This window comes from Artibeus jamaicensis, unplaced genomic scaffold (genome assembly GCF_021234435.1).
Source record: "Artibeus jamaicensis isolate MK-2021 breed Jamaican fruit bat unplaced genomic scaffold, CSHL_Jam_final contig_484, whole genome shotgun sequence".
Taxonomy (NCBI): domain Eukaryota; kingdom Metazoa; phylum Chordata; class Mammalia; order Chiroptera; family Phyllostomidae; genus Artibeus; species Artibeus jamaicensis.
In genome coordinates, this window is record NW_026521859.1 from 12,069,900 (window position 1) to 12,090,802 (window position 20,903).

At 46.6% G+C, this 20,903-nt stretch overlaps 1 protein-coding gene across 12 annotated transcripts in view; it reads left to right on the plus strand.

The window, feature by feature from the left end:
• The window catches only part of TRERF1 (transcriptional regulating factor 1), a 202,754-nt gene that overhangs the window by 32,328 nt on the left and 149,523 nt on the right, over window positions 1-20,903 (plus strand). The window contains exon 1 of one of the 12 annotated variants that reach the window (XM_037154773.2): window positions 19,971-19,989. The exons of the other annotated variants lie outside the window; for them this stretch is intronic. The gene's annotated coding sequence lies outside the window, so the exon portion shown is untranslated. Of the gene's footprint in view, window positions 1-19,970; window positions 19,990-20,903 lie in introns of those variants that run through there. 12 annotated transcript variants of the gene reach the window in all.

Here is a 20,903-nt window from a genome sequence, read left to right on the forward strand (position 1 = left end):
GCCGCCTGTTACCGAACCCCTGTGGTGAACTTTTTTAATAGAAAATGAGTTGGTTAGTTTGGGCGCTCTGCTGCAGACCTCAGACAGCCCTGAGCTTCCCTCTGCCTGTAATTAGTGCCTATAATCTGCTGCCTGGGAGCTCACTGGAGGCCCACTGTCATCTAGTCTTTCGCTGCTCAGAGCGTGGTCCCTGGCCCAGTGGCACCCTGCATCACCTGGGAGCTTCTTAGATATGAGTGCAGAACCCACAGTTGAAGAATAAGGGTCTGCATTTTAAACAAGATCCTCAGGTAATTCAGGTACACTATAACGTGAGAAGAGATGTCCCCGGAAGTTAGAGACTTGTGCCAATATTGTTTTTATTGTGCAGTACAATATACTATTTAAACCCTAGTGCTACGGCATGATTTCCAGCTCGGTGTCTTTAATTAGAACTGGCTTTGTGTGTTTGTGTGTGTGTGCGCGCACGCTTGTCACTTGTGGCATCAGCTTAGGGTTGTGGTTTATGGCCTTCCCCCACAGCTCACCGAGTTCTTGGTACAGATAGTCATTTCTTTGAATGCAAGTCTGGCAACATAGAATGTGGGGGGTGTGACCAAAACACCACTTTTTTCCTGTTACTGCCCCACAGGAGCCCATGGTGGCTCCCATTGCCTGCTGTGTCATGACCAAGCATGTCACTGGGGCTCCCAGTGCCATTGGGCCTGGGATTACCTGCCTCCTTCCTTGTGAGGCATCCCCGCCCCCCATACCATCAGCTCACTGGGCTGATCCTCCCTCCTTTGGCCTGGTTATGGGTGGCTTGCTTGAACTGTCTTCTCCATTGCCTTCCTGGTGATAGAGTTCTCTGTCCTCCGCACTCTCGGTTTGTTCTGCTGCACTATTTTGTACTTAGTCATTCTGGGCCTTGTTGTTACTTGTGGGCAGGTCTTCACCTATCACTTAGATAACGTGGTTTTAGAGGGCAGGTGCCCCAGGCCTCTGGCAGGTGCCTGGTGATGAATACCTGTGGATTCCTTGATGATGTGTCTCCATCAGGACGCTGAGGGTTTTGTGTGAGTGAGGTGAGGTGGGCTGTTGACCTCAGAGATGGGTAGGGTTGGGGAGGGCTCTGAAAAGAATCTTGGAGCTGGGATGGACTCCATTGAGGGAGGTGGAGGGAGCTGGGGCTTTTGTGCACAGTCCTTGCCTGATGTGAGTAGCGCTTCTCGGAGGAGGAGCGCTAGTGTGTTTCTGGTTTATTGTAAATTGGTCCATTCTCTTTGTACATGAGTCTGATGGTGAGAAAAGGTGAGGCTTCAAGAGGAGCACGGAGGATGGGTGCAGAGATTAGGAACCAGGCCGTTTGGTGTGGGAGCTATATTTACTTCTTAGGGTGATGCTGGTGGGATCTTTTTTAAAGTTAGAAATATTTTATATAATATGAAAGTATGTGTTCTTTAAAAATTAAAACAAAAACCAAAAAAAACCTGACACCGGAATAGAATAAAATTTAAATAGACCAATTACCATAGAAGAAATTAAGAAAGTTATTAAAGAGCTGTTTCTTAAAATAGCTGTAGGACCAGATGGTTTCACAGTAAATCTTTTCAAATATTGGAGGTACAGGTGATTCTAGTGCTCTTTAGGTTGTTCTAGAGCAAAGAAAGAAGGAACACTTAAATTCTTTTGATGCAGCTAGTATAACAAAATGTGACAAAAGAGCAGTATGTGCACCTACAAAACTACAGAATGATCTCAGTTTTGAATATTGATGCCAAAACTTAATATCATAATTAGAGCAAATAGAATCCAGCAGCCCAATGAAAGAGCTCTATAGGCAGGTGAATTTCAGAACAGGAATGTGAGGATAGGTTGCTTTTAGGATTTCTTTTAATAATATTCACCATGTTAAAAGCTCGAATGAGAAAATAAGATGCTGAAAAGTTTTATGAAAAATTAAACGCATCTGTTTCTAATAAGAACTCATAATGTAGGAATAATTAGATACCTCCTCATTGTGAGAAAATACAATTTCGTCAAGCTAGTAGTCAAATTTGGCTTAGCAGTGGAATGGTGAACATTAGATGCCTTCCCATTGAAATCATGATTAAGCACCATAATTGTAAGACATTGTTATGGAGGGATAAGCTGGCATAATTAGATAACAGAAAGACATACGGGATATAAAAACTAGAAGAGGGCAAAGCTAACAGACAGTTAAAGAATACAGTGAGGTGGTTGGGTACATAAATAATGCACAAAAATCAGTACCATTCCCAAATTAACAGTATCCAACTAGAAAGCATGATGGAAGAAAAATTTCATTTATGTAAACAACACAAGAGATAAAATATCTGGTTATAAGCTTAATAAAAATTATATTTCTATGTAACTTCAGTGCTATAAACGGGCATAAAGGAAACAAAAAGATAATATAGTCCTGGCTAGAAAGAGTTAGTATTATAAAAATATCATTTCTCCTATAAATGTAAAATGTGATTACAATCAAATTACCAGTAAAATACTATTTTCTACTGTTTTCGTAGTAGAAAAGCTGATTCTAGACAAATGGCCTATCTTAACTCATGCTACAGACTTTCCTACAGTCTCTCAAAATTTCACAAACCCCGAACAAGCAGCATCTGGCTTTGGCAAGCCCCGTACCTCTCACGGTAAAGCCCCAAACCCAACATTTGTGGCAGCCAACTTCAGTTTGCAGCTTAGCCTCTCCCAGGCACCTCCAAGCCCAGCAGAAGTGGCAGCTCTATCTGAAGATCACTTTGTAGCTTGTATGAGGTGGCCCTGGGCAGAGCAAAGGCAGCAGTTGACCTTGGCCTGCACTAGAGCTCCTCCCAAGAGTTCCTAGAACCAACATACCTGATGGCCAGTGTCAGACCACACTAGAGCACTATCCAATCACCTCTACAAATTCTGACACATCTCAGGGGTGGACTTGGCAGATGCCAGAGCCCCACTACAGCAAATCCTATTCCATGGGGTCAGCCCAGCACAATAGCTCTTCCACTATAGTCATGGCCAGTCTTCACAGCCAATCAGTCTGAGGGGCAGTCCTTCTCACTGACATGCCAACAGCAATCAAGGCTCAACTACAGTAGGAGAGCATGCACAACCCACACAAGGGACACACACCTGGAGCACAGGCTCAGGTGATCAGGGAGGCTGTTCCACTGGCCCCACCCAAATGGACACCTCCTGCATAAGGCCACTCCCCCAAGTTCAGGAGATGTAGCAGCTCTACCAAGCACATAGAAACAAACACAGGGAGTCAGTCAAAATGAGGAGACAAACATGTCCCATGTAAAAGAACAGGACAAAACTCCAGAAAAGGAAGTAAACAAAGTGGAGACAAGCAATCTACCAGAGTTCAAAGCACTGGTTATAAAGATGCTCAATAAACTCAGTGAAAACTGTAACAGAGAGATAAGAAACATGGAAAAAGGAGACACTAAACATAAAAAAGAACCAGTCAGAAATTGAGAATATTTCTGACAATATTCAGAAGTGAATATTATAGTAACTGAAGTGAAGAATACATTGGAGGGAATCAACAGTAGCTTAGATGAAGCAGAGGATCAAATCAGTGATTTGGAAGATGAGGTAGCAGAAAACATCCAGTTAGGGCAGCAAAAAGAAAAAATAATTTAAAAATAAGTGAGGATAGTTTATGGGGCTTTTGGAACAACATCAAGTATACCAACATTCACATCATAGGGGTACCAGAAGAAGACAGAGAGCAAGGAATTGAACACCTATTTGAAGAAATAATGGTAGAAAACTTCCCTAACCTGGGAAAGGAAATAGACATACAAATCTGGGAAGCTCAGAGAATCACAAACAAGATGAACCCATGGAGACCCACACCAAAACACATCATAATTAAAATGCCAAAGGTTACAAACAAAGAGATGACCTTGAAAGCAGCAAGAGAAAAGCCATGACATTCCTACAAGGGGACTCCCATAAGACTGTCAGCTGACTTCTCAACAGAAACTTTGCAGGCCAGAAGGGATTGGCAAGAAATATTCAAGGCGATGAAAAGCAAGGGCCTTTAATCAAGATTACTCTATTTAGCAAAGACATTATTTAGAATTAAAGGACAGATAAAGATCTTTTCAGGAAAAAAAAAACCACAAAACCTGGCAGTTTGTTATCTCCAGACCAGTATTACAAGCAATGTTAAAATGGCAGTAACTACGTACTTATCAATAGTTACTTTAAATGTAAATGGATGAAGTCCTCCCATCAAAAGGCAGAGTGGCTGAATGGGCGAGAAAACAAACCTGTATATATGCTGCCTACAAGAGACTCACTTCAGATCCAAAGATATTTCATTTTTATCCTTTGGAAAAAGATATTTCATGGAAATGAAAAACAAACAAAAAAAGATGAGGGAGCAGTACGTACACCAGACAGAACAGATTTTAAAACACAGGCTGTAAGAGACAAAGAAGGATCCAGCCACTCCACTTTAGGTATCTGTCCAGAGAAACCCAAAACACTAATTCAAAAAGACATACACATTCATTGCAGCAACTTAAATGTCCACTGACAGACAAATGGATAAAGAAGAGGTGTGTATATTCATAGAATGTTACTCAGTCATAAAAAAGAATGAAATCTTACCATCTGAAGCAACATGGATGGACCTAGAAAGTATTATGCTCAGTGAAATAAGTCAGAGGAAGACAGGTACCTTATGATTTCACTTATATGTGGAATCTGAAAAACAAAATAAATGAACAAACAAAGCAATTTTATAGATACAGAGAACATTTTGATGGTTGCCAGATGGGAGAGGGGTTGGGCAGATGGGTGAAAGGGGGAAGGGATTAAGACATGAAAATTGCCAGTTATGAAAACAGTCACAGAGATGTAAAGTACAGCAGAGGGAATATAGTCAATGGTATTGTAATAACTGTGTATGGATTAACTATGTGTGTAGGTCTGTAATAGCTATAGGCTTACTGGGGCAGTCACTTCATGAGTTACACAAATGTCTAATCACTATATTGTATACTTGAAACTGATATAATAATATAGTATGTCAACTGTAATTGAAAAAAACATAGAAAATCTCATTCTAGGTTCATATGAAAAAGAAATAGGAGAGTCAGACTCTAACAGATGTTAAGTATTTTAAAAGCTACAGTGATTGAGAAAATTTGATACTGAATCTTCAGACTGAACAAGTGATGGGACAGAACAGAGAGCCCCAAATGAATGGGGGGGGGGGTGACGTGTAATTTGTGAAAAAGGCAATATTTCAAATTTATGGGAAAAGATAGTATCTTCACAACTAGACAGCAGGAGTCCTACTTTGTGCCTTAGATCAGAGTAGGTACCAAAGATAGATCAAAGATTTCTTTGAACAAAAGTATTTATTTATCTATTTATAGAGACAGGAGAAGGTGGGAGAAAGAAAGGGAGAGAAACATTGCTGTGTGAAACATAGACTGGTTGCTTCTCCCACGCCCCCAACTGGGGACCTGGTCTGCAACCCAGGCATGTGCCCTGACTGGGAATTGAACTGGCAGCCTTTTGGTTCATAGGCTGACATTCAATCCACTGAGCCACACCAGCCAGGGCAATCCAAGATTTCAATAAAGAATAAAAATGTGAAAGTACTAGAAGAATTGTTCTACAGTCTTGGAGAGACCTTCTTAAGTTTGACACAAATTTCGAAAGACATAAAATAAAAGATTGATAAACCTAACAGTATAAAAAGGAGACCTTCTGCATGAGAAAAACACCATAAACAAAGTGAAAAAGATAGGTGATGATCTGAGGAAAAAGTATTTGCAATATATATGATAAAAGGAGCTAATTTTTGTAATATACAAAGAGCTTAGAAATAAAGGTTCATTGACTTGAAGAATGGGCAAAAGACAGGGACAGAAATTCGCAGGAAAGGAAGGGTAAATGACTCGTAAAAAGAAAAGATGCACAAACACTCTAAAATAAAATATGCAAATCAGAAGCACAGTAAAATGGCGTTTGTAACCTATCAGACTGGAAAAGATCAAAATGTTTGATCACATACTGAGTTGGTGTGGGTGTAAAGCAAACACATTTTTGTACATTTTGCTGGTGAGAGTAAATGGAGGCAGCAGCTTTCGGAGGCAATTTGTGATATTCAAATCATAAATGCCGCATCTTAGGGCCCCGTGGTTCCATTCCTGGGGTCTACCCTAGAGAAGCCTCACACCATGCACAGTGTTCGCTGAACATTGTGTTAATAGTGGGAAACTGAAGTCAACATGTAAATATTCATCAGTAGAATAAATATTTGTTTATTTAGTGAGGGCTAAATAAAACTTGGACTGTTAAGACCATTAGTGGGTCAGTAGATCAACTTAGTGGTCTGTGACACAGTGTGAAACAAAGAATAGAAAATAACACAGTGCATTGTACACAGTGATGGTAAATATTGGGTGAGGTTTTTGTTTCATTTTTGCACATTGTAAGTGTGAACTGGGTCACAATATAAAATGTATTTCTTGCTGCAGGACCCAGTCAAAAAAGTTGGAAGAACACTGCCATCGTGGCTAAAAGGAATATATTAATTAGACTGATACATTGTGATAAGAAACGGTCTCAGAAATGTCATGTTGAGTGATAAAAGCAAATTGCAGAATGACATGTATAACGTGATGCCATTTTTGAAAAAGAAAATGGTGTCATATTTTTGGCGGAATCCTGCGTTCGTACAAAACAGCCCTGAAATATGTGCCCCAGACTCAGCGGAGGTGCCTTTGGGGACTGGAGTGGTGTTTAGAGAGGCCTCTGCCTCAAATTGCATGTTTTAATTTGTAAAAAGGAAACTACCAGTGCTTTACAGAAATGTTTCAGTGATGAAAAAATGTGTGCACGTTACAGGAAGATTTTCCAGGGAACGCGCTAAACACAGGTGTGCTTTTCCCTCGGTTGTTTCTGCCTTTTTAAAATTCATCGTCTGTTACTGATCAGTTCAAGTCTTTCCTTTTGCTTTGAGTATCTTGTAAGTTTTTAAGTATCATCTTAAGTTTGTTTTTTCAGTTATGAGTTTAAGGCGGCACACGAAATCCCTTGATCAGTTGATCAGTGGCTCACTTGTTGAGTCTTGTCGTTGTTTCCTTTCTGTCTTTTCTTGTTTATTCTTTTGAAATTAATTGGGCTCATGATTTAGTAATTTCATTCTTTTTTCTAAAAGGGAACTTTAGGCTTTTGTTCTCCTCTGGGCATTTGCTCACGTTCTTATTTATTAACTGTTTTTCCTCTTAACTTTTCTTTTATCCTTAATTTTTCAATATCATGAATGTACATCTGCAGAAGTCCAGCAGTGCTTCTTAAACTTGAAGGTGCCTGCAAATCACCTGGATCTGGAACCATTGGGTGGGGCCCATCCTGATCCAGTGGGGGGCGGGGGGAGGCCCCAGACTGTGCGTTTCCAACTGGCTCTGTGTTAAGATGATGCTTCTATCTAGTGCTATGAAATCCATACTGTTCTCCTTCGAAGTCGTGAAGATGGGATGCCCTGACCCACCCAGTCTCTTTCTGTGGCTTCATTAATGACCGCACACTTTCCAGATGATCTGAGGGTAGAAAGAAGTTCACGGCTAAGGAATGTCTTTGGGCACATTTGGTTGGTTGAGCTGACTGCCTGGGCTCAGCACCACTCTCCAGCCGCCTCCGTTGGTTTAGCTGACTTTTTCAGTACACTGGGGTTTGTTGCTTTGCACCTTTTTATCCATGGAGCCCCTTGGGAATATGCTGGAAGCTATGACTGCCTCTCCAGAAATACATCCACCCCCATCCATGCACACTGAAAACCCCTATTTTTTTTTTTTTGCTTTTATGAGCTTCAAGTGTCATAGAGTCTGTGTATAGATTGTAGGACCCCTGACTTAAAGGGTGCTGCCAAGGCAAAGACTCCCAAGATGGGCACCGGAATTCCTAGGCCCTGCAGAGGTCATCTGGTCCAGCTCTGTCAACTTGGCAGAGAAGGAAGCCGAAGGCCAGGATTTTTCAAGCATTTATTCAAAGTCCAGTTCTCCACATTCCACTAGCTCCCATTCTCAGCGCAGGCGGTGTTGCCCGAGGCAGTGGCAGGGGTGCTGGGCTGTGCGCTGGTTTTGTGGGGCCGAGAAGAGCATACCCACCCAGACGCAGCCTGCATCCTCCCGGGAGGCCAACACCACCAGTTGCTTCCTGCAGCTCAGCCCTGCCCTCAGCTTTTAGAATCACGTCTGGTCTGAGGAAGCGGAGACTCAGATCCCTTCCTGCCGGGATTCTGGGCTCAGACACTTATCTGGCTTTGACATTGCAGGGCCTCCTGCCTTGTTCCTGTGTCCTGTTTCCTTCTCAAAGTCTCAGTTCTTCTAAGAGGCTTCTCAGTTGGTTCCTGTTCTGCTAACGTGACTGATACTAGGTCTTGTGTGGGGACCAAGCCCCTTGCCCAGCCATTTGCTAGACACAGCAAGTTGTGGTGGGAAGACATGAATCCAAATCCCAGTTCACCCACGTACTGACCGTGGGACTCTGGGTAAATTGTATATATAACCTAAATGGTTGTAGTTTCTCAAGGTGTGTGATGGCAACTATAGCATATGCCTTAAACAGGGTGTTTGGGAAGATAATTGTGTAAGGCGTCTGTGGATAACCAGTGATTAGCCTGACTAGTCCTCCTCCCAGGAGTTGGAGTCTTGCCTCATCTAGCTGGCTGGGGCCTTGGTAACCTTTTGCGAGTGTCCCACTGCCTGTGTTACAGAGCCTCACGTGTCCTGCCTCCCCCATCGTGCGGGGCTTTGCCCCTTTTCTGGGACTGTTCATAACTTCGCCTCATGCTCTCTGTCCCCTTTCCTGAAGTCACTGTGAGCCCAACCTCTAACTAGGGAGCTTCAGTGTCTCCTCGGGCCAGGGTCTGCCCAAAGGACCACAGAGGAGCTATGTGTACGGAATCAGCTGGCTTGTCCGTGTCCTGCTGATCCCAAGGATTGTACAGATCAATTTCACTTAAAAATACAGCCATAAAAGCCATCAGTGAAATAAATTAATAGATGAATAACCTAACTACTTTGGTAAGTATTTAATGAGCAACTCCATCCACCAGTCGTGGAGCCGGGCACTGCTGGTCCACCGCACGTCTGTCTGCAGGGCAGTGGTGGGGTCCGGGGCTGGGGCCTGGACACGTGGCCATGGATTGGGGTGCGGTCCCTGAGATAAATGTGGTGATGGGGCAGGGGAGGACTGTGGGAGCCAGAGGAAGGAGCTGAGAACTCTGCTTCAGGAAAGTGAGGGCTGGGAAGGCTTCTTGGAGCAGGCGACGTTTGAACTGGTTCTTGGAGGTTGTTAGCACAATATTCTTGTCTATTAGTGTTTCCAGATACATTTTATAGTCACTGAGGCTCATGAAAAATGAGTCTTGAAAAATTACCAAGCAGGGTTCCTTTCAGGAAAATATGTCTAGTTCAATACAAAGAGACTAATCTGAGCAGAAATAAACCATCAAAAATAGAACAGTCAGTATTCAGCACAGTGCCTGGAATATAAATTAATGCTCAACAAATATTTGATGAAGGAAGGAAGTTGGCCTCAGCCGATGTGGAAGAATGATGGAAATAGTTAAACATGTCTTATAAAGCATCATAAAACTAAAAGTAGGGTGTGTGGGGGGTTGACAGAGCCTGCTTCTGTGCAGTCCTGTACCCCGCCTTCCCCGGGCCGGCAGGCACCGACTGCAGAATGCTAGCAGCCTGCCCCCCAAAACAGGAACTAAAACAAAATGTCCCTTATCGCGACTCTTATTTAACATAGTCTAACAGACGCTTGCCATAACAATATAGGAGCAAAAAGAAACTAAACAGATTGGTATAGGGAAGGAAGAGATGAAAATACACTGTTTGCAGATGACACAATTTCTATTCAAAGAAAATCCTCCATATCCGCTTCTGATCAGAAGTTAGAGCATTGAGGATCAGTATCTTGAGGTTTCTGCCTGGATTTCATGCCTGGCAGTTAAAATGCCAAGGAAATATTTTATAAAACATGAAAAATGATAATCATAATCGGGGAACATTGGTAGACAAACCTACTGAAAAGATCTGAGGATCTTTCAGCAGCAGCTCCTCTAAGCAAACTAGGCAGGTAAATGGTAATTATTAACACTGTGTAGTATTAGTACAAAAGGGAGACTTGGGAGATATTGGTGCAATAAAATAGATCTAAATAAATGGCAGGCATTCATATATGGCAGATTGGGAAAGGCAAACTGTAGTGAAAGAAATGTTTTTAAAGTAAATGCCTCTTTGGAAAAACTAGATACGAATATGGAGAAAATGAACTTAGATTTATGCCTCATGTTATAAATTCTAGATGTATTAAAAACTTAGTTTTAAAACTCAGAGAAGACAGATGAATATTTCTCTTTGCTGCAGAGAGCAAATGTGTTGGTGAAAAATCTGTCAAAATGATCACTGATGAAATGATGTGTGTTCAATTATAAGGGACTAAAATCTGTAACATAAAAATGCTGTAATACCATGTACTTAGTGATGTCCTCATGGACTCTGTGGCCTGGGGGTGGGGCTCCCGCAGTGACATGTTCACAGCTGGGTGTGAATCAGTAAAGTGGCTTTTAAATAGTAATAATAATAATTGTACTAAAGGTGAAGTAGTAGAAGAGGGAAACATTTGTGATAAATCGATGGCTAAGAACATGTCAGAACTGATAAAGAACTTCAAGGCAAATGAATATTCAGACCATTGGTAAAAACAACAAGCCATAGGAAAAGATCATTTCTTCTGCACGAAGCGGAGATAATAAACTGACACGTGCACGAGTGTTCAGGTGCCTGCACACGGAAGACGCGCACGTTAGAGCAGCCCTGAGGCGGGGCTTCGGCCGGCCGGTGTTGTTGGCGGCAGGGATGGCCTGTACAAAGCCCGCTGTGAGGCCCTGGGAAGGAGAACAGGTGCCACTTGTGTCACTGAAAAGTGGAGCCGTGTTTCTGGAGAGCTGGTGGTGTGGGGCAGCGGCGGCGGAATGCATGCTTTCTGATCAGCCTTCTCGCTTCTGGGAGTCCCGCAGGAATAGCCCTGCAGAGGCAGAAAACCAGTTTGTCCACAGAGGAGGGAAAATGAGAAATAATCCAAATGTAGGCAGTTAGGGAACGGTTAGGTAAGCCCTGCGGCAACCATACCCACATATCGCTACAGGGAGGGCAGCTCAGTGGAGCAGAAGGGACGCGGGTGGCCTCCCTGGACCGACGGCGAGCGGGCACAAATCCACGCACACATGCCTATAGCAATCTGGAAAGGTGCAGCGCTTATTTGATGAGTTGTTTTTTTTGTTTTTTTTTTTCAAATTAAATTTATCGTGGTGATAAGGGTTCGTAGGGGATCATTCTATGTGTTTTTGTTCGGGTTATTTTCCCCCCTGTCAAATTGTTAATATGTAATGCAGGTTTTTAAAAGAAGAAAGGAAGGGGGAAATTCTGGTAGTAAAAAGAGGAAACGTGGGCAGCGTGTTGTGGTGGAGAGACGGCAGTGGGCAAGGCATCCACAGGGGCTGGGTTTGAGTCACCACGTTGCCCTGTGGTTTGGGGCAAGTCACGTATCTTTCCCATCTCCCTTGTCTCCACCCAAGAAGGAGGTAATGGTGACGCCCACAAATTAGGCTCCGGGAGTTCTTGGCTTCTGAGCAGTTACTCTTTTCATTAACTGCTTGGCACGGTGCTGGGGGCCCTGTCCTGCTCTCCCCTATTGCTTCCCCATCTCTGCAGAATTCTAGTCTGGTGGCAGGTCTGCTTTGAGTGGGGCAGCAGAGAAGGGGAGGCAGACAAACGTACCCCCAGATAAGCAGCCTACAGAGCTGTTGGAGATAATCCCGAGAAGGCACTGCAGCCCCCAGGAATCATGAAACAAAGAGACATTTGCCCCTTCCTTTCGGAACAGGAGATGCGGCCCGAGAGGGAAGGACAGACTTAAAGAGACCATTTGGTGATCAGATTCGCTTATACCATGCTGTTGAACTTTTTATGAAAACTTGCCTGTGGACAAGGCAGGCAGAGAAGGAGGCTGGCTGCTTCTCTGGTGTGCTTCGGGCACTTTGGGGCCCAACTAGTAAGTTCTCGCTGGGTTCTCTTCAGAGGAGCTGGGTGACCTTGGACTTCATAACCCGAGTCCCAGTTTCCTCATTGTGAGGAAATTCACCATCTCCGTAGCTTGTTGGGAGAATGACTTTGTGCTTAAACATTCTCTGCTTTCAGTTACTGCTTGTTAAGGTGTTCCTTGAATGCCTGGCAAAGAAGGCACAGGCTGGGTCCTGTAGGGAATATGGGACCATCTGGATTGTGTCCCTGCCTGTGGGGAACTGGCACAGCCCAGAGGGAGTGGTTACCCAAATCCCTACAAAGGTAAATCACAAGGAGGCAGCAAGGTCAGTGATGGTGTTTTTTAGGATGAGGGAAATTGGGGCCATTCAAGGCAAGGTGATAGTGACCAGTGAAGAGGTCAAGTGTGAGGGTGCTTGAGAAAGAGGCGGTATTTGCGGGGGAAGGTTCCAGAAGGCGTCAGGTCGGTTTGCATAGCCCTTTAGGGTGTACTGAACACATCCGTGTCTGTTACCTCATGGGAGCCTTCTAGCAACCTGGGAGGGGAAGGCACTAAGCTTTGCAGGGATTGATGGAAGGGCTCTGAGCTCCGTCCCGGGCTGACTCGGGCCCTGCACAGACCTCTTGTTTCTTCCCCGGTGTGCCTCCTTCTCTACCGCACACCCTCTCCAGGAGATGAGTCGTGGACATGGGTGAGACTTGAGCTTCTCCCTCCCAGTGAGGAGCGGGGTGGGGGAGAAGAGGATGAAGGAGGGCAGGAAATACTTTGAGGTGGAGAAGAAGGAAGGTGAAGGTCATCGGAGGGCCTGACTGGTTTCCCTGGGGCAGTGATTAGGATATGGGGTTGGGAGTCGGTCACCTGTGGGTGGGCCTCAGCTTTACAGCCACCAGCCTCCGTGACCGTGACCGAGAGCAGGCTGATCAACCTTTCTGAGCTTGTTTCCCCCTCTGAATGAGAAGAAACTGACCTTCTCTGGGTGCGGGAGGACTAACTCATTCAGAATTGTATACAGAAAGTGTTTGGCACTTAGTAAGTCTCCCCTGCAGTTTAAAGCAACTAACCTTTACTAAGCACCTGTATCTGTCATCTTCTGTAACTTTAAAGATTTTATTTATTTAGTTTTAGAAAGAAGGGAAGAGAAGGAGAAAGGGAGGCAGGGAAACAGTGATGTGTGATGTTGATTGTTTGCCCCTGGCACGCCCCACAACTGGGGACCTGGCCCGCAGTCCAGGCGTGTGCCCTGACCGGGAATTGAACCAGCGAACTTTCAGTTTCTCAGGCTGGCACTCAATCCACTGGGCCATGCCAGCCAGGACTTGTTCTCTCATTTTACATATGTTATCTCATTTAAATCCTCCCAATGAAGCCCTGGCTGGTGTAGCTCAGTGGATTGAGCACAGGCCTGCAAACCAGAGGATCCTGGTTCGATTCCCAGTCAGGGCATATTCCTGGGTTGCAGACTGGTTCCCTGCAGGCCAGTTCCCAGCAGGGGATGCACGAAAGGCAACCATACATTGATGTTTCTCTCCCTCTCTCCTTCCCCTCTAAAGATAAATAAATAAATAAAATCTAAAAAAAAAAAAAATCCTCCCAATGATTCTTTGAGGTGAGGCTAATTGTTTTTGTTTTTGAGACAGAAATGGACATTGAGGCTTAGAGAGACCCACAGGAGCTCCGCACCTGGTCTGGACCCTGAGCAAACACGGGGTGAGCTCCGTGTGCAGGGCCTGGTCTCGTGGGGCCGGGGAGCCTGATCTCTTGCCCCTTGCCCCTCAGTGAACTGGGACATCTGGGGTAGTTCTTTATTGCTGCCTTTTTCCTTTGAAACTGTGAGACCTTGAGTCAAGGTCCTTAACCCCTGGAAGCCTCAGTGCGCTGTCTGAGAAGTGGCAGAGATAACGGCACTTAACTAACTGGTAGGGTCCTTGTGAAGCTCAAGAGCACAGCTGTGAGTGGCAGCTACAATCTCAGGCACTTATGCATCCTCGGGAAAGAGGCCTCTAGCCTGGGGAATGGGTATATTGGCCCGACTAAATGCAAACGCTTTAGTGACCCTCTGCACCTCCTGTTTGTGCCCGCAGGCAAGGGGAGTTCTCTGAACGCTGTAGGTGTGAGCTCAGCTCCACTTTTGATGAATACAAAGGAGACACAGTGTGAGAGTGCCTAGTAAGAGCAAGCCGGCAGTCTTAACGTGGGACTGACTTCTCCAGGCGGTGTTGCTGAGCTAGGACAGGAAGGGGGAATTAGCCCACAGAAGTTAGAGGGGAGGATCCAGAGGCCCGCGGGAGGATCTGGCGGGGCGGGGAGGATAGGGAAATGAGGTTGGGTGGGGCTTCTGACTGAGAAAAGGCCTGGGAATCCGCCGGAGGCCTTCAGGCTGGGTGTCCTGGGGCCAGGTTTTCTAAGCGCTGTGCTTGACTGTGCTATCCAGGGCGGCCAGATTGGGGTGGGAGTGGAGAAGATAGGGGAGCCCTCCTAGTGGAATGAAAACCTGTGACCCAGCCCCAGAGAAATCCAGTGGGAAAGTGGGCGTGGAATGGGCCCAGGCCCGACTCCCTGGATGTAGAGGTGTGCACAAGGTCTTGACCGGGGCAGCCCCAGTTTCAGGGCGATGACTGGGTGTCTACAGTACCACCAACAGAGGTGGGAAGGAACCCAGCAGAAACAAGGTGGAGGGGAAGATGTGGAGCTGAGCTCACATGGGGATGTGTTGAGTTTCAGAAGTCTGTGAGCACTGCACGTGGAGCTGTCTGGTCCAAAGAGTGTCTTGGCTAAAGTTGGGGGCTATCTGCGAACAAACTCTGGTACTTAGAGTTGCAGGTGTGGCTGAGGCCAGCAGGCAGTGTCGTGGGCAGAAGCAGGTGGCTGGGGGAGTCCTAGGGGGCACTAGAGGTATGGGTCTGGAGGCCACATGTTTGAAGGGCATAAGCTCCAGAGTAATTTTCATAAAACATCTCATCCTGAACATGCCTCACTCTGTGGCTGAAAAATCTGCCTCGCAGGCTGCAGGGTGGCGTCCAAATGCCTTAATCCAATGTATCAGGTCTGACCAGGGTAGGCCTTGTATTAGCCTCCTAGGTTGCGTAACAAAGTCCCGCAAGCCGGGTGACTTAAAACAACAGAAATGTGTTTTCTCATAGTTCTGGAGGCTAGAAGTTCAAACTCAAGGTGTTGACAGAGTTGGTTCCCTCCAGAGATTCTGAGGGAGGGTCTGTTCCAGGCCTCTCTCCTGGCGTTTGGCGGCTGCAGGCAGTCCAGCAATCCCTGGGGTTCCTTGGCTTGTGGACACATCACTCCGATAGGCCTCTGATGTCACATGGCCTCCCCCCCCCCACCCCCGTGTGCGTCTGTGTCTGTTTTCTCTCCTCGTAAGTGATTGGGTTTGGGTGGGCTTGAGAAAAGTATGGCCTTATCTTAACTAATTATATCTGCAAAGATCCTGTTTCTTTTCTTTTTTTCATTTAATTGAAAGTATTCTTCTTTTACATTTAGTATTGTTTTATATTCATTCTAGGTGCACAGTATTGTGGTTAAATAATCACCTGCATGCGTTACAGAGTGTCCCTCCGACGGGTCCAGTGCCCGCCAGGCACCACACGCAGTTGTTATAGTGTTACTGACTGCTGCTGTTTTGTAGCTGCCCATCTGTACTTCCCCACCCCTTTGCCTTTTTCACCCAGGCCCCCAAGCCCCTCCCCTCTGGCAACCAACCATCAGTCTGTTCTCTGTATCCGTGAGTCTTTCTATTTTGTTTGTTTATATTGTTCTTTATTTCACTTAGCATTAATACCCTGTAGGTCCATTCGTGCTGTCTAAAGTGCCAAGATTGCATTCTTTTTATGGCCAAGTAGTATTTTATTGTATATATGTGCCACAGCTTTTTTTAATTCACCCACAAAGACCCTATTGTTTAAAATAACTTTTTTAATCCTCACCTGAGGATATGTTTATTGATTTGAGACAGAGAGAGAGACACACACACACACACACAGACACCGATCACTTGCCTCCGCGCATGCCCCGACTGGGAATTGGACCCGGAACCCTTCAGAAATACAGGACAACGTTCCAACCAACCGAGCCACCTGGCCAGGGCACGACCCTGTATCTTAATGAGATCCTATTCTGAGGTTCCTGGTGGTCATGAATTTGGGGGGAATGCCACTCAACCTCAGTATAGGTAGGCCTCCCTTCTGTCTGCACTTTTAGCCTTATTCCCGCCTCCCCCACCGCGGCTCCGTTAGGAAGATACTCAGAATATACTCCAGCCGAGGTTCCATGTCTGAGTGTGAGCCACTCCCTCTGTGAGCACGGCAGCACCCTCTTGAGTGCGTGTGTCCCCACAAGGCTCGAGCCCCTCCAGACGCAGCCAGACCTTGCCTGCTTTTCCTTCCTGCAGGGTGACGCTGGGTTCGAGAGCCCAGCCCCGGAGCACCGCGGAAGAGGATTGGAGTCCTAGCTCTCCGCCCAACCTACCACACGGCCCTGCTCCAACCTCTCAGCCTCAGTTTCCCCATCTGTTAATGAGCTATTAAATGGGGATTTTACCAGTTAAATGAGAAACAGTGTGTAAAGCAGCCAGTGCAGGACTCAGGACGTCGGAGAGGGCCCTTGCCGTGTTTGCATGTTAGCCATGGTGCGTCAGGCGGGCCCTGGGTGGGTGCCCCGTGAGTGTTCTTTGAATAAGTGGTGGCATCAGGAGACTTCACTTTTTGAGCAGTGGCATGTCTGTGTTTATGGATGTGACCCTTCCTTAGAAACCCCCCTTCTTCCTGCCCTCAAGAGGCTGGGTAATTGCAGTTTGAGTTTCAGCCGAGTTCTGACGGTGAGTGGTGGTGAGCAGGGGTCGCAGTTTGAGTCAGGCTTGCAGCCCTGCACCCGGCATTTCTCTTTCATGTGGATGGAACAAACTCGGGCCTGTTACATTCGCGGTGCCTATGGTGGCTGCAGTAGATGAGTCACCATTTACTGTAAAGCTTTCAGATGCCCGGCAGACACATGCCAGTCGGTAGAGAACGGCCTTCTGCGATCTGGCAACCCAGCCACGAGTGTCTAAAAGGGACATACATACTTGTGGTTCCGGCAGTGGGAAGGCCTTGGGTGAGAGTCCACGGCCTTAGGCTTCCTCCTTCTCGTGTTTCCTCCAGGAGTTTTATTTTGATCTATAAAACAGTGGCAGGCATATTTTGAAGTCAGGGAAATGTCTGTGCAAATTTTGTTTGCTTATTTCTGAACTAGAGGTTTATGCTTGTCTGGTTTTGGTTTTTTTGCGGAATATTTAAAAAAATGCTTAAGGGACCTATATTGTTTCTTGATGATCACCACTGAGAACAGTGCTTCAAAGCCTGAGACCTTTTTTGTTTTGAAGTAGAAACGTCTTCATCTTCTCTGCCTGCAGGTGATGGGGTTTTTTTTTTTCCTTTCAAGAGGTGACCCTGAGAAATTCCATTTGGTGGCCAATGGCAGATAGGGCTTGGGGCATTTCAGTCTTTGAGGATGAACTCGGTGATGAAGAAGTGAACAGTCTGTTGAAAAGACTGGCAGGTGTGCTCTTTCTTGCAGGGGGGGCTGGGTTGGGCAGGCTGTGGGGAGTGTGAGTGACTAGAGGGCCCCCCCCCACCTCCCACCCAATCCCCTGTTCATGTCCTGCACCATTCCAAGAATCCGGTTCCCTGCAGTTGGGCTGTGAGGCAGAGCCTGGGCTATCGTGGAATTTAAAATCTGATTGGATGGATAAAATGTTTTTGTCCTTATCTGTGCCATGGGGACTTGGCAAATCATGTAACTTCTCAGCCTCAGTTTTTCATCTGTGAAATGGGTCTGCTGACACGTTAATCAGATGGTTTGAAGAATTTGATGAGACACTTAAGGCACCCAGTCCAGGACTGGTCCATAGTAAAGCTCAGAAAGTGGTAGTTGTAATTACGATAAGTGCTCTGAATCTTTTGTTTTGAGAGCGGGGATAGTAGAGGGAGACCTTTGGTGGGAAGAGGAGAGTTAAGTTGTTCCTTCTAGGTAATTAGTGGTCAACATCCTGGTTGTTTATGGAAATTAAGTTGGCCTCTGTGTTCATTTGACTGGTGTCCCCTCCTCCTGGGCCCATCTGCTCCTCTTGGGCCTCTCTCACGACTGGCAGGACCGTGCTCTGTGCTGTGTTTAGACGATGGCCGTGAGGCCCGCAGTGTGGTTCACACCTTCCCACGGTGCTCTGGCCAGTCAGGCAGAGGAGCTGATCCCAGGCCCCAGGCAGGCCCTGGGTCTCCCAGAGATTTTTGTGCCTCCCCTGGAAACAAGAGGCTGACGAGGACGTCTGTTTGGGATTCTGAAATTTGGGGCTGTCTGGGACACAGCCAAGGTATCTGGGGGCCGTGGTGACGGGCTATTTGCGGTTGGAACTTTGGGGCCCTTCGGAACAGTGGTCGCCATAGTTGGATGTTACATCCAGTGAAGGGTGGTGGAGTTAAAGGGCCGTCCTCCCTTCTCCCAACCCCCGGGCATCCCCTCCATAAGGCAGCTTTTGGAGGTGGAAGTTATTTACCTAGAGCAGAGCACCCTGGCTTCTTGAATTTGCCAGTCTCGCAGTGACATTGCTGCTGCTCCACACTGATGTTGAGCACCTCCAGAAGGTACAGTCCTGGGTGGGGGGCCTCTGAGTCTTGTTTGCCGCAGCACCCCCAGGGCACTCCCTTGGGCAGCCGGTGTTGAGAGAGGGAGTGAATGAATGAAGGGCCAAGAGCAAGCTCCTCGCAATGACAAAAAATTCAGACATGGTGAAATCGCTGCTCCCCACCGCACAAGAAGGGGGAGTTACAAAACGTTATTCTCTCTTCTTCGTAGATATTGGTGTGCTGGGCTGTGGAGCTGTCATTTCAGTTGCACCACACTGAGCCCTAGAGATCCCTTTGCTTGGTTTCCCTAGGGCAGGAGTGGTGTGGCCTTAGGGTGTGGCTGGCTGGGGTGACGGGGATTGTCTGTGCCTGGGACCAGGAGTATTGTCCTTGCACGGCAGACGTGGTTCCTGTGACCTCTGTTTCATGAAGGCTGCCCCAACGGGGGAAGAAAGCCCACCGTGTTGGGTGGGCAAGGGAGGTTGAGAGGCCCCTTGCGTGTAATAATCAGAATTCTAACGTGGTTCTGACTCCAAAGATAGTGTTCCTTCTGCAGCGTCACACTGACGCCTGGAGTACCAGAATGCTTGACTGTTGGGATTCAGCACACCCCGGGGCCCGCGGATCCTGCTTGGAGAACAGAAAAAACGTGAATAGTCGTCACCACACTGATTGTCCCTGTTCACTGCCACGTGACCGAGGATCTGACCTCGTGAGAGGTGGGGCTCAGAGAAGCCGGCCTCCATTCCCAGAGCCCGCAGTGCCTGGGGAATGGACCTCTGGCCCCTTTGTGGATTTCTGGTTCCTTCGCATCAGCGTTGGGCCTGGCACTGTCTACAGCAGCGATTTTCATCCTTTTTCATCTCACGGCACACATAAACTAATTACTAAAATTCTACAGCACGGCAAAAAAATATGTTTTCGGTCAATCTGTCAAAAAAAAAAGTATAATTTTGACTCGTTCACACCAGACTGCTTTTGTGTTGGCTGTTTTTTATTTGACAGTCTAAAGGAAAGAGGTCAGTGTGACTAAATGGTCAGGTATAGCATGTTTTAAAAATTCTTGCGACACGCTGGTTGAAACATTGCTGGTCTACGGCAGTGCTCATTCCCTTTCTGAAGACTCCTGTGTGCAAAAAGTGTCCCGTCCTAGTGTTTTTGATGTAAAGCAACACCACGAACGCATTTGCCGGCGCCGGGGCCCCTCAGAAGGTGTGGGTCCGTTTCCGGCTGAACGTTGGCCCTTGAGCATCAGCTCCCTCTCAGCAGCCTCTTTTCGTGCAAGCAGGTACCTGCGGAGTCCCAGGGCCCCAGGTGGGAATTAGGGGAGAGAAGAGCTCACTGTCTAAGGACCTCTGGGGGCGGGACCTAGCTGCAGTGGGGCCTCTGCTTTCTCTTTGATCGTCACAGGTTTAATATGCTCTCATCTGTAATGGAAACCATAACACAAACTGATTACTAAAACTCGACTATTGGTTTAATGAGAAACCTGTGAGAGGGACCCACTTCCTCTTGATTTTTGCTTTATTTTTAAAAATTCTCTGCAGTCTGTTTCATCTCTCTTCCTCCGGACTTTTCTTTTAGAAGAGTCACAAACAACATACTGTAAAAACCAAAACCATTTAGAAATAACACTAAACCCTGGGGAATACACAGCACTTTTCCTCTAGGGCACCTTCCTTCCTGCCATCTGGTTGTGGCTCTGCGTGTACGTAACGGGGTAGCAGGTAGACGCGGACATAGAGAAACCGAGGCCCACAGCGGGGTCGGGGGTTGACTGAAGTCCGCCCAGAGTAAGACTGGAGTCAGGTGTGTGCTGCTGAGGTTTCCGGCCCGGGCTTCTGCTTCTCCCTGGGGTGCTGGTGTTGCCCGTGGGACATTCTCCCTGTTGGTGTGTATCAGCCTTTCCCTGCTGTGGTTCCATTGGCTCACTTCACCTGAGCTCTCTCCAGAGTGTTGTTATGTTGTTACAATGGTGCATTTTACGTGGTATAGGGCAGTCTTAATGGAGTTCTCCCTCAGTCACCCATTCATGGGAAATAGTTCTTGACCTGCGCCCACAAGGCAGTGTGTGTGCCGGGCCCAGGCGGGTGAGGGTGACAGAGACACAGCCCAGCTTTGGAAGAACCTTTCCTATGGACTTGGGGGACAGGACCATAATACCACTCTGGTATGAAACAGAACAAAATCAGTACTATAATA